The 13,558-nt window shown below is 42.6% G+C and overlaps 1 long non-coding RNA gene across 1 annotated transcript in view; it reads right to left on the bottom strand.

Annotated features, from left to right (window-relative positions):
* Nucleotides 1-10,890: 10,890 nt before the first annotated feature.
* The window catches only part of LOC123982514, a 79,879-nt gene continuing 77,211 nt past the window's right edge, over nt 10,891-13,558 (bottom strand). Inside the window, exons 4-5 of the long non-coding RNA XR_006827993.1 lie at nt 11,148-11,195; nt 10,891-10,966 (exon numbers count right to left, since the gene is read on the bottom strand). This is a non-coding gene — a long non-coding RNA (uncharacterized LOC123982514). The remainder of the gene's footprint in view (nt 10,967-11,147; nt 11,196-13,558) is intronic.

The following is a 13,558-nucleotide window of genomic DNA, read 5'->3' as shown; positions in this document are numbered from 1 at the left end:
TATTTTAAATCTAATATGCTGGAGCCAAAACAATGGAAAATGTGTTACTGTCCAGATTCTTACGGACTGCACTGTATGTGTAAAGTAGGTCAGGAGGAATGAAAAGTGGAGCTGTGGAGGACGGTTGGTGTGAAGTGATGAAGAGAAGAGAGTTCAGCTCAGTATGAGTCATCATGGGTGGTGAGGTGGTATGCAAACAGTCTCCTTGTCAATAATGAAGGAGGGGAGCCATCACGAGGCAAACTGTGAATTATCAAGTCACAGCAGCTCACAAATGAAAAGGAAAATTTAAATACACTTGCCACCTTTAGAGAGAGTAGGAGTGACGCAGAGAGGTAAAGACGAATTCCAGTTAATTTCCACAACTTGAAAGCAACGCGCACACACAAACACACACAAACAGCACAAAAGCGTCTGGCTCAAACCTCATTATTGACTTTAGGTCGTTAAGGTGTCACACTAGCTTTCACTGTAAATAGCCCACCGGGGTTGACCGCCTTTCCTAATGAGCATCTGCACCGCTGTCAGCACCACAGTACATGTTTGATGGCAAACACTGTAATGCATTATTCTGTTCAAGTGAGAAACAACAAACAATGTGTGTGTGTGTGTGTGTGTGGGGGGCTCAGGACACGCAATCAGGCCCTGCAAATCCAGAGCATGAATTAAACATTAGCAGAACAGGGAGATTTTTGCATTGTGAAGTCCCTCCATGGACTTTTTACTGTACACAGAGAAACTCGGTGGGTGATAATGCACAATGGAACGCTTTATGAGCAGTTCATTTTTGCTCTGCAGGTATTCTGCTATTAATGCAGTTACACAGGACTTTGGAGACTTGACTTGAGACGTGACTGCACTGTCTAAGCTCAGCACTCTGTGGATGTTATTATTAAATATTCTTAAAGGCCATGAAAACCTGTTTTCTCAATCAAATTCTCACTGTGAGTGATGGGATCCTACATGAAACCACTATCTTCTACCAAGGTTAAAACTGTTTTGCTTAGTTCACACGAGAAGGATTTCTATATTTGTGTGTTTTTGTCTCTGCTTTGCTCACTGGTTTTAAAAGGGCAGGGCACAGTTTTTGAATGTTAAACTCCCAATGAATTCTACTTCAGGATGTTTTGTTCCAAACTTGCTTGCTCTAACTTTCTTCTTGATGATTTAGTCATGAATATATAATATTAGATAGAAATAATTAAGATGTTGCAACGAAGTTTTCAGGTGATTTAAATCTGACTTTTATTTAACTGGTATGTATGGTCTCTGTCTTTTGAGACTCTTGGCCAAAATGACAGTAAAATTATGTTCTATGAACCGACACATGGAAAGAAGAAAAGAAAGGAAAGGGAGAAAAATCCAAAAATGTAACATTAAAAAATGCATTTCCACATTAAGAAAATTTAATTAAAACTGCCAATATCATTCCTTAAAGTCTCTCTCTCTTTCTGCCCACATTTCCCTCTCTCTGCAGATCTTTCCTTTGTGCTTTATGGCTGGATGGTGCCTTGACTATGTGGAATTTCAGCCAAAATGCTCATCCAAACTAAGCTAAATCAGACTTTTGTGTACAACCAGATGTGTGATTTAATGTCCTCTGGCTTAATAAACATCATCACGAGCGTACTCTCCTGAGCGTCTGGCTCTGTGAAGGTGCCACGATTCTATCTGCAATTTTCCTCCAGCCCCGTGAAATCTGTGAGAAGTTTGCTTTTCCACTCAGCTCGCCTGCACCTTGGTGACAGGCCTGCCCAGAGTTTACATCCATGAGGGGCCCCTGGTTTTCATATTACAACATCAGAAATTCCTGTGGCCTTGTTGCACAGTGCTCTGACTGTTCGGAGTGCCAGCCAAGTCCATAGTAACAGACAAGCCTATATTTAGACGTGTTTATGGGCTGTTGGAAAACGCTTAAAATAGTTGGGAGGGAGACACTTCCATAATTCTGCCCCATAGGGGTCTATCGGGCTTGGGAATATAAAAACTGCATAAACACAGCTCTTTCTGTACTATGACTGAATCTTGGCACATAATAATTGTTTACCTGTATGTCTGTGGCAGCTGTGAAGAAGTCCAAAAACTACACTGAAAATTTTCTGAAACCTCACTGAATTACAGTCCCCTCCAAAAGTATTGGAATGGTAAGGCAAATTCCTTTGTTTTTGTTGTTCACTGAAGACATTTGGGTTTAAGATCAAAAGATGAGTAGAGTTCAGAATTTCGGAAACCCCCCGGTTCCTGTATGCAGACAAAGAGAGAGAAGAGAGCAGAGGGAGAGAGAGAGAAAAAGAAAGGGACTTGGGTGGGAGGGATGAGAAAGCTGAGTCAAGGGGAGGTGGACTGAAAAGGTGTGCTTAAGTATTTGTTGTGCGGAAATTGGATGAGTTTGAAGCGTGGCCTTAGTTCCCGAATCTAGTTTATAAAACTTAATTTCACTAACAAATACCACGCCTATGAACATAGAAGATTTAAAATGGTTTATTGCTTGTAATGGAGCCGAGATAGATTGTACGAAAAGAATGGATCGAGTGCCCAGAGGGTGGGTTGAGGGATGTAGGGATGGGGGAGAGGGTCAAGGTGTGATGGATGAAGGGAAGGAGAGTTTGGGGGATATGCTGGATTTGGATAGAACTTGGCGAAGGTGTTGGTGAAACCAGAGGAGTGTGGCTATTTCCCTGTTTCTATGACGAACGGAGGATCTTGGGGGGAAGAGTGACTGGCTATTCTCGAGTCAACGTAGAGTCATATTGGTTCGTATGGACCGAGGTAAGAATTGAGTTGGAAGAGGTAGATAGGTTGCGGTAGACTGGATTGGTTGGTTTCACTGCGTTTGAGGTGATAAATGAGTGTGTCTGCGGATAGTATGGGAATGTCGGGCCATGGTGGCATGTATACTCGGATGGTAGTGGAAGCTGGAGGTGATGAACTCTGAGAAGCGAGAAGCTGAAAATGCCAGTAGGAACATGGATTCTAGGACTCTGTCCGCGTATGGAATCAGATAACCCGATCTGAGCGAGAAAGGGGGTCAGAGATAATGTTTTCTTGAACCAAGGTGAGCCTCTGCATGAATTGCATTATGTCTGGGCAATGGGACTGTCTTCTGTTAATTATGTCTACCACTGCACTATGTCTATTGTGTATCTATCTATATTGTGATAGTTTTCCTGGACCGTTTAGACCCCCAAAGAATGGCTGCGATAAGACTGGGTACGTGCCGTAGATCGTAGGGGAAGGAGAGAGGGCTGAAAATTCAGGTGGCCAGTCCTCTGCGAACCAACTACCGCCGTAGTAGCCGAAGACGACAGAAGGGGCAGCATCTGTGAAGAGCTGGATGACTTCTAGCTTGGTGATGTGGTCGTCATGCAAGAAGGAGCGTCTAGTTTGATGTGGTCAAGAGAGATGGGACGGAAGCGGCTATGGAGAGGAGATGTGACTGGAAGGACCGACCTTGTGATGCCATAAGATGGTGTAGAAGGCAAAAGGGGGAGGAAGACATCTATGACGTCGATATTAATTAATTGAATTGAATTGAATTGTTGTTGTGTTGTGTTTAATTATTTATTTCATTTTATTTTTTGGGCTGCTCTTACGCCCGAAGGTTAGACGAACTGCGAAGTAGTAGCACCCTTCCAGAGAACGCCGAAAAGGTGCCAGTGGCCTGGGTGAATGGGAAATACTTCGAAGCACTGGTGATATCTGCCTTGGATGACCAGGCTCCTAGGCCTGCGGTAAGGATGAGGGGTATGGCGTGATCGATGGTTGAGTATTGCATTAACTGATTTGGCAGACGTGCAGGAATAGCACATAAAATGTCCGGTGAAGTGTTAGATGGTACCAGAAGATGATACCAATGGAAACCCGAGCTTCTGGTGAAAAACTTGAAACGGAGACGAACATACTGCAGCTGAAGGTGTGGGGCTGTTAAAATCATGCATGTACTCGGTGCGTGCAGGCCTTTATTGTACAGTTTATGGTGCATGTACATGAGGAGAAAAAGGCGCGCTCTTCTCTTTCTTTCGGTGTGTTGCTTGCGTGTTTAGCTGCAAGCAAACCATATTTATTTATTTATTTTATTTTACTTATTTTTATATTTTCTAGTTACAAGAAGTAGGCGTACGTATCGACTGAAGTACTTTATTGACTGGAGACGTTTCAATTCTACTCGATTCTACAGAGTAGCAATACCCATCCCTACTGGTTGGGGAGTGATTGATGGTGGGGGAGCTATGAGAGGCTGTCTGTTGGAAACGGTTGGATTTGGAAGTGTGGAGCTGGGGCGGGAAGCAGAGAGACTACGAGGGTGCATGCTGAGACTGGATCTGATGGCGCGTTGCAAAGGTTGCAGTTCAAGGAGGGTCATGCTGCAAAGATGCGGTAATAAGCTTGGGGTCTAGGGTGCCCCAGTATGTCCCTTGGTTGAATTGCTGCACACGGCCGGCAGCTTGGGACGAAAAGAGGACGTGGTAGATGTGGAAACCGCTGCCACCGAACCGTGAGGACAGGTCTAAGATTAGGGACAGGTAATTGTCCAGCTCTGACCTGTGGTCGGGAAAGACTGAACTTATGTTGTCGGGGTACAAAGAAAAAGGGGAGCAAAATTCTGCTGGTGTTAGTTCTTTGGATCTGGTAGGAAGTGGTTGCTTGAGTTCGATAGGGCTGAGAACAGTTTCCAGTTCACTTGGAATAAGCGTATTATGTGAGGATGGATAATCGGTGAAGCGAGTTCGATGTGGTTACCGGCGAGAATCTTTTGCATGAAGAGGGTGACACTGGGGATGGTCTGGCTGGGCCCGCGGGGCGCACCAGAGGTGTTGTTGTGGCTAAAGTGAAGTGATTAGAAGGGGGTGGAAAAGTGGAACGAACCAGTCGGCGTGGCAGTGGGTGGAGCTGTGGAGAAAAGGGGTGCGTTAGAAGAGAGAAAAGTCACATTTGATGCAATTTGGATATGGGGAGGGGGAAGGGAAGGGGAAAAGTATATACAGGAGGAATAGTCTGGTGGATGGCGTTTTCGTGGATCTCATGTGTAGGTGCGGTCTGGGCGGCTGCGGTAGCCGCCGGTATCAGAGTAGGAAGGACCGATGGTGCCAGAGGAGATGGGATAGGGAAAGCAGGAACAATGGAGGAAGAAAGTATGCGGGGATGGAGGGATGCATGTGCTCAGGCTGATAGTGACGCTTGAGAAGTAGAAAACGGATGACAAAGAGGTTGGGGTACAACTGGATTTGATACAACCTGGCCCTGTGTGTGGACTGATGTAGGGTTGTATTGCTTCTGTTGCCATGGGATGCGCTGCGGAGTCATTGGCGTTGCCCCGGAAGTAGCGCTGGTAACCCGGAAGTACTGGGGAAGCTCGGCGTTGGAGAGTTGTGTGCGAATCCTTGTACAGTTGAGCGGGTGGCTGACGGTGGCTTGTCGAGGCTGTGTGCTTGGAGCGCCAAAGCCGGGATCTCCCCCTGGAGCTGCTGGCAGGCAAAGGCCCGATCGTAGGCTGAGATCGCAGGGGAATATGAGTAGTTGAATGCAGCCGACATTTCAGACGAAGTTGTTCGGGAGAAGGCGAAGACGCCTGTATATCTGACGTTAGATGCTCGTCGAACATGTCGCTGTCCAAAAGATTGAGAACGAGTTCTGAGTCCGCCGTTGGAGGTAAGTCATTTTGTTTGTTTGTCATGCTCATGAGAAAGCTGAGTCAAGGGGAGGTGGATGGAAAAGGTGTGCTTAAGTACTTGGTGTGAGGAAATTGGATGAGTTCGAAGCGTGGCCTTAGTTCCTGAATCTAGTTTATTAAACTTAATTTAAAGAGGATAAACCAACATGAAGACCAGGGAGCTGTCTATGGGAGAAAAGCAAACCATTGTCAAGCTGAGAAAAGAAGGAAATCGACCAGAGCCATTGGACAAACACTGGCCATAACAAGCACAACAATTTGGAATGTCCTGAAAATGAAAGAAACTACTGGTGTACTGAGCAACAGACGTCGAACAGGTCGGCCAAGGAAAACAACAGTAGTTGATGACAGAAATATCGCGAGAGCTGTGAAGAAAACCCCCAAAACATCGCTAAGTGACATCTCCAACAACCTCTACAGTGCAGGGGTGAAGGTATCACAATCCACAGGTTGGAAGAAGATTCAGAGAGCTGAAATATAGAGGCCACACCACAAGATGCAAACCACTCATCAGCAGGAAGAATCGGAAAGCCAGATTGAAATTTGCAAGGAAGTACAGAGATGAGCCGCAAAAGTTCTGGACCACTATCTTATGGACTGATGAGACCAATTTTAATCTCTCCAAAGTGATGGAAATGCCAAAGTGTGGAGAAAGAAAGCAACTGCTTATGATCCGAAGCATACAAGCTCATCTGTGAAGCATGATGGAGGTAATGTCATGGCTTGGGCGTGCATGGCTACTTCTGGAACAGGCTCATTAATATTTATTGATGATGTAACTGATGATGGTAGCAGCAGAATGAATTCAGAACTGTACAGAAACATTTTGTCTGCCAATTTACAGAGAAATGCATAGAAACTAATCGGGAGGAAGTTTATCATGCAGCAGGACAATGACCCAAAGCACGCTGCCAACAAAACAAAGGACTTCATCAGGGGAAAAAAGTGGAAGGTTTTAGACTGGCCAAGTCAATCACCTGACCTTCACCCAATAGAGCTGCATTTCACCTCCTTAAGAGGAGACTGAAGGGAGAAACACCCCGAAACAAACAAGAACTGAAAGAAGCTGCGGTAAAAGCCTGGAATGGCGTCACAAATAAAGAAATCAACAGTTTGGTGATGCCGATGGGTCGCAGGCTTGACAGTTATTGCAAGCAAATTTGCCACCAAATATTAAATGTTATTTACTTTAAGATTATTTGTTCCATTACTTTTACTCATTTAAGAATGCTGTGGTCTAATACAAACGGTGATATGTCCTAAGTTGTTTAACACATCTAGATGTGAATACCAGGAAATGAGAGCTGAAATTCTGAACGTTTGTCTCATACTCAATCTTAAACTCAAATGTCTTCAGTGAACAACAAAAACAAAGGAATTTGCCTTACCGTTCCAAGACTTTTGGAGGGTACTCCACTCCTTAAAGGTTGTCAAATAGGATTTTTCTTGCTTTGTTAGTGGATACAGGAGCTTTTCAGCCCTGGAGCTATGGGCTTAACTCCAGCCAAACACTGTGGACTTTTAATGCAGTTTTTGCCCCTGTACTCTTATCTAAACAGGTCCAACTCTCCAGCCTTGTCCAGAGGGAAGCCTGCAGCTTAAAAAATCTGGTACCAGGCCAACTCAATGTCTACAGGAAACAATGATTGACAGTCCTCAACATCAAAGGTTTAACCACTAGTCAGCTTCATTCAAGAGGGTTCAGAGTCACCAGCAGCGGAACTTCAAAACTCTAGAGTCTCTAACATGCACACACACACGTGAACACACACACTCATAGACACACAGTTCAGATGGATGTCATCATCACCATCTTTCTACATTTTAGATGAGAGTTTGAACAGCACGCACAAAGGCTCAAAGGAAATTATAATACCATGAAAGACACATGAGCATACAACATACATTACTGTTCAATTTTTTAACTCCCACATTTACAATTACTTTGAGAAATAACCCTCTGGAGCTTCTTTTTAAAAACCTCAGAATGAAACACAACATACTATTGTCTCCATCACTATTCTGGGTGACGTTTATAGCCTGTTATGAAGTGATCCATCTAATGAAACATTACGTGAAATTTTGTGCAAACAAAGCACTGTGCAAAATATGCTGGACCGTGCAAGCGAGTGAGCGATAAAAGCCAAATCAGACCGCAATTGCTGTTTAAGCGTGGAAGGAATCAGAAGACTGCTGGAAGCTGAGATAATGATGTGGCATCAGGAGATAAACTGGTGGCATGAGCCAAAAACAGAAATTCCCACTATTGTAAACACGTATCAACACTAAATTTAGACTGAATTTCATTGAGCCTGTTTGTTTATGTCATCTCTTTGTTGATATTATGGGTACACATCACGGCCAGATTTTCCTTGAGTGGACCGAAAACTGTAATCAATCCATCCATGTGCCGGCAATTTCTTTGACAATCCATTCCAGTCCACTGATCCACGCCTAAATAGCAAGTCTCTCCCAGTCTAAGCGTGGCATCCACAACCACATAGCAGACCCAGGGCTGCAAAACACCTGCTTCATACACTGAGCAATAACCTTTAACCAGCTGGAAAATCCACAACTAGTAAACATCGAAATTCAGCCTGAAAATTGTTTTTCCACCTGCGGGAACCATAAGGAGGGGGAAATTCAGGGGTGCAGAGATATTGGGAGCAGAAAGGTGGAATAGTTTTTTTGGGAGCAAAGTGGGCACAGAGTGGCATGGTGGTCCGGTATCCGTGACCCTTGTGTGTGTGGTGTGAGGGGACTTTTCAGACAGCACCTAATATCTAGCCAGCTGGAACAAGAGCGTTCTTGGCTTGTTGCCTCCCTCCCTCTCTCCTTATACCTCTTTGAACCTTAATAGCTGCTCCCATGAACCACATAGATGCTGATTATGCGTGCTGGGAGAGCAACAATTACCCTGATGTGCCTTTTCATGTTTGCAGATTGTTTAGCAGCACATCAGCTGATGTCCCAGGTATATACAACAGCACACATGTCTAGAGAGGCAGCGCCAGAGACAGCAGAGGTGACTTTCTCTGAAGGATGAAAAAGAAAGATGGAGAGCACAGTCATGATTGACAGGAAACATCCTGATTATGAATATGAAAATTCATAGAGAGTAACCTGGTGAAACTAATGGTTGTCACCCCTTCATTGTATCAGTGTAAATATAGAGAAGAGTAGCAGTGTTAAAACACCTGTAATTTAACACTTAGTTCTATTATTCTTTTATAACATGCATTATATAATATTTATATATTTTTACATTTATTTTATCAACAGTATGTTTGTCTATGTCAAGCACCTAATTACCATAGCAAATTCGTAGCTGTAAAATACTACTTGATGACATCATCAGGGCTCTTTTCTTATACTTTATTAGCTCCCTCCAAAATAAAAGAAGACTTTACACAACTGTTTTCACAGGTTGAGTAGTAATAACCATGACAACTAAACTGAAAAAAAAAGTTTATCGAATAATTATTTAATCAGCAAAACGTTTTACCACCTTTTTTTTTTTTTTAGCATTTCATCTCCCCTCCATTTTATCCTGGGGTTAAAATTTTGCCTCAAGTGCTAATATCATCTTCACACATTGGCATTAACCCCACATCACAATTTCTAACTCAGCATTCACAGAGTGCTTGTGGTTTGATGTGAATTACTGCAATAAATAGATGACCCTATGTCAACGCTTCACCGGCACCCTGACCTTTGAGTTCCTCTGTGCTGTTAATAGCCTCACTGGCACTGAGCTGATGCAGCTTCTCACATCCCCTATCCATAAAAGAAAGAGGAAACATGCAAAAGAAGGCAAACTGTACCACTTAAATTCAGAAGTGGTAAGCTGTAATTTTTTGCAGCTGTATGCTAAGCCGCAGGAAAACTTGATTCCATTTTGGGCATTAAATCATTTAGTGTCCATTTCAGAAAAATAGCAAACTGTAATGCTTTTATGCAGCTTTATATAATGAATACATGAAATTATAAGTTGCGATTAACATGTACATTAGGATGAATGAAAACGAATCTGTCACACATTTATCCCTGTTTAATGCCATAAGCTTAGGCTGACTCACAGTATGCATTTGTGCAGTTACTCGGGTATTCGCATTCCCATTTGTTAGAATAACAAAGAGAGCACACATGCTATACGTCTAAAATGACTTTCTATAATAGGTCCAAACCAGTGATGTCATCCATATCTGACAACATCTCTGTGCCAATTCATCTCAAAAATTGATTTGTTATTGTCTCCACAGGTCACAATTTCAATCAAATAGTTCAGATGTTGAGTGGCTGAAGCAGGTCCACAGTGCCAGTTTTACTTTGGGTTATAAAGCCAATGATTTGCTTCTAGGCTTGTTTGAAAAAATATCACTTTAATTTTTGAGGTTGCTGGAGGAGGTAGTAGCCATAAAACTCGGTGTTGCTTCCCAGAGGGATCCAGTCCGTAATGCCTCTATCTAACCTCCCGGGCTGAAAAACAATCATGTGCGAGCTGGAGGTCTCTCCGAGCGTCTGCCTCCAATAATGTCTCTGTCTGCTAGAGGTGTATTGGAGGGCTTCACAGGAAGACCTTTTTGTCATCGCCAGTCCTGGCCAAGGAAAGGCTGAAATGCTCAAACAGAGCCCAAAGCTCAGGCAGCGTTATATATATATATTATATATATATAATGTCTGAAGTTATGAAAAAGATGCTTGGAGCACAGTCGCGTCTTCGTATTGACAATGGTGAAGAAGAAGACATAATCAAGAATGTAATGTGTCCATTAAAATGCTTCACAAATATTTATGTGAATCAGAGTTACATCTGCAATGTTTGCATCAACTACTTATAAAGCAGTCTTAATTTATAGTTTTATACTAACAGATCTCATGACTACTTGTATGTGAAAGGGTTGCTCGTAGCAACTAAGCCACAGAGAAATATAACTTCAGCTCTGCAGTTCCCCTCAGCTCCTCCTGCCCAAGCTGGCCACATATTTCCTTCAAGAGTTGTTGGAGACCAAAACGAAGCTAAAGGAAGCTAGATACTGGATTTATTTTTATTAAGTGGCCAAAATGACTCCAAATGAGTGCTAATGTTATCCGCTGCGCAAACACGTTCGCCACATCATAACTTTTCAACATGTCAGTGTTGTGTGTTTTATTTTTGAAGGTTGCAGGAGATATTCTTGGACGTGGCAACTCTGATACATCATACAAATTCATCGCTGCTTGGACAGCCCCTCTCTGAACTGTGGACAGCGTGCACCCCACAATATCCTTTGGGCTTTCAGTTGGAGTGGAGACCTGTAACGGTGAATGTTTCCGTAAGCCTCTATTGCATTTTCTCTTTCTCAATCTGCCAACTTTTCCACTTCATCCAAGTGAAAAAACTTTTTTCTGTCTTTTCTCTTTTCTTTTCTTTCTTTTTCTTTTATATAATGCTCAAATTGAATATGTGCATTGAAATAGGTGAATGGAAATGTACCTTCAGTCCTCTGCACCAGCCCTTGCCAGCTAGGCCGCTGCTGCTTACCTACCGAATACAAATAAAAACTTTTCAGTATGATTCAGGTATGAATGCCATAAGGATGTAATAAGACATTTCTCACCAGGTTACCGTTCAAGATTCAATGCTGAAACCACTTAAATGAAAAGCTGGGAGTCTTACTAGCGTTGAGCATCTTCTTGTGCTCATTAAAGGTGGGCAGCAACGTCTGATGAATGCAAAATAAAGGCGTGGGCTATTGACTGAGCCTCTCAGTTGCTGAAAAAAAGCACTATGAGTTAATTTAGGCTGCATCATTAATCAAAGACATTAGTTTGATTAAAGATTTTAGGTTAGGAGAGTGGGGCTGATAAATAAGATCAGCAATCTTATGTGTGATATTAAGCTATAAACGGAATAAGCAAACACAAGGTATTAACCACAATTAGGGATGCATCCACATGAATATTCATGAGTGAAGGATGTGAGTGTAACAGAATATGGCTCTTTATCAGCTCCATGCAGATACTTACCTAGGGCTTTTTAAACACTTCGAAGCCTCTTTTGATCATATGTGGTATCTCCATAGTCAGTGCATCTTACGTCTAACTTTTACTTTGCCAGAGATTCCGTGGCCAATTATTTTATTTAAATCACGTGTGTGCCTCTTATACAGTAACCAAACCCACTTTAAGTGCTTGTTGTATGCCTCAGGTAATGTAATCTTTACCCACATCATTGAAGAATTACTTGTTTCAAAGCATGCAGAGACGTGAGAATTGACAAATGGTATTGGCAGAACGATATTTGCCTCCATCTAATTTTGCTTTTGACATCGTGTGTGTGTGATAAATTTAACGGAGCATGTGACCTCACCACAGTTTCACTCAGATGTTTTCCATACGCACTTGATTTGTCTCTTTTCCTCAAACTCCTTCCTTTGTCATGTCCAGCAACTTTGTTTTTAGAATTGCATAATTTTGTGCACAGTTGCCATTACAGCTGCAAAACACAACACTGACCTTTTCTAGGACAAATGAGCAGGAAACTCTGCATAGATGTTCTGAGACATTCTGTACCGACAGCTCAAAAACTTGGCGCTCTGAGAGGGCATCAGCGCTGACCAGAAAGCAGTTTCCAGTGGAATGTGGCCATCATACTTTCCACATGAAAGAAACATGAGCATAGAGAACATTCAAATCCACATCTTCTTATGTTTGAAATTGCACTGACAGGCAAGAGAGTCCCTCACAGGTTTGTATGCGGTCCCATGCGGTCCAGATGATATTTCCATTAACACACCATAACAGGCCTCTGCAGTACAGTTGAAAAGGCTGATTGATCCCTAACTCTGATGTTCTCCATCACAGGGAAGAAATCTGTGATGTAGCCATCATACTGCATGTAATTATGCACAGTTCCTTCACTAACAACATCTTAATGTGAAAGTTGCTGGTTTAAATCAAATACACACTTAGAAAGAAATTGGCGAGATTCTGCTCTTTGTCCTTGAGCAAACCACACTGCGGTAGCTATTAAAAAGATCCCTTTGCATCTCTTTTGATGGGAATTCTTTACTTTTTTGACATGTGCCTGCTTAAAGTCACCAATGACCTTTTAATGTCTGCTGATGAAGGCATGTGCTCAGTCCTGGTACTCCTGGACCTTAGCGCTGCTTTTGACACCATTGATCACAACATCATGTTAGACAGACTGAGGCACTGGGTGGGGATCTCTGGTACTGCCCTAGAATGGTTTCCATCCTACCTGTCAAATAGGAAGTTTTGCGTGTCTGTAAATGTAAATGTCTCCTATGTTTCCTTGTATCTGCTTCCCCTTGGACATATTATCCATAAATATGGCATTTCTTTTCATATTTATGCTGATGACACACAAATATACTTGCCCGTCAGATCCACAGACCCTGGAATGCTGAGTTCACTTAACAACTGCCTTTGTGAAGTTAAAAAATGGATGTCAAATAATTTCCTCCAGCTGAACTCAGACAAAACAGAAATCCTGGTCATCGGGTCCCAGCAGATGGCAGTATTTGTAATCAAATACTGCCATCTGCTGGTTCCCTAGTAAATCACATTAAGCCTGTGGCAAAGAACCTTGGTGTTTGGTTTGATAGTAATTTAAATTTTGAGCAGCACACCACAAAGCTTGTTCAATCATGTTTTTATCAACTTAGAAATATAGCAAAAATTCGATCTATGTTAACTTTTAAGGACACCGAGACCATTTTACACGCCTTCATCTCATCACGCCTGGATTATTGCAACAACCTTTTCACCTGTTTAACCCAAAAATCTATTGATCGACTCCAGACTGTCCAGAACTCAGCTGCCAGGCTTTTAACCAGAACAAAGAAATATGACCACATTACTCCTATTTTAGCTTCATTACAC

This window comes from Micropterus dolomieu, linkage group LG14 (assembly GCF_021292245.1).
Source record: "Micropterus dolomieu isolate WLL.071019.BEF.003 ecotype Adirondacks linkage group LG14, ASM2129224v1, whole genome shotgun sequence".
Taxonomy (NCBI): domain Eukaryota; kingdom Metazoa; phylum Chordata; class Actinopteri; order Centrarchiformes; family Centrarchidae; genus Micropterus; species Micropterus dolomieu.
The sequence above is the reverse complement of the archived record's forward strand: the minus strand, read 5'-3'. Positions and strand labels throughout refer to the sequence as shown.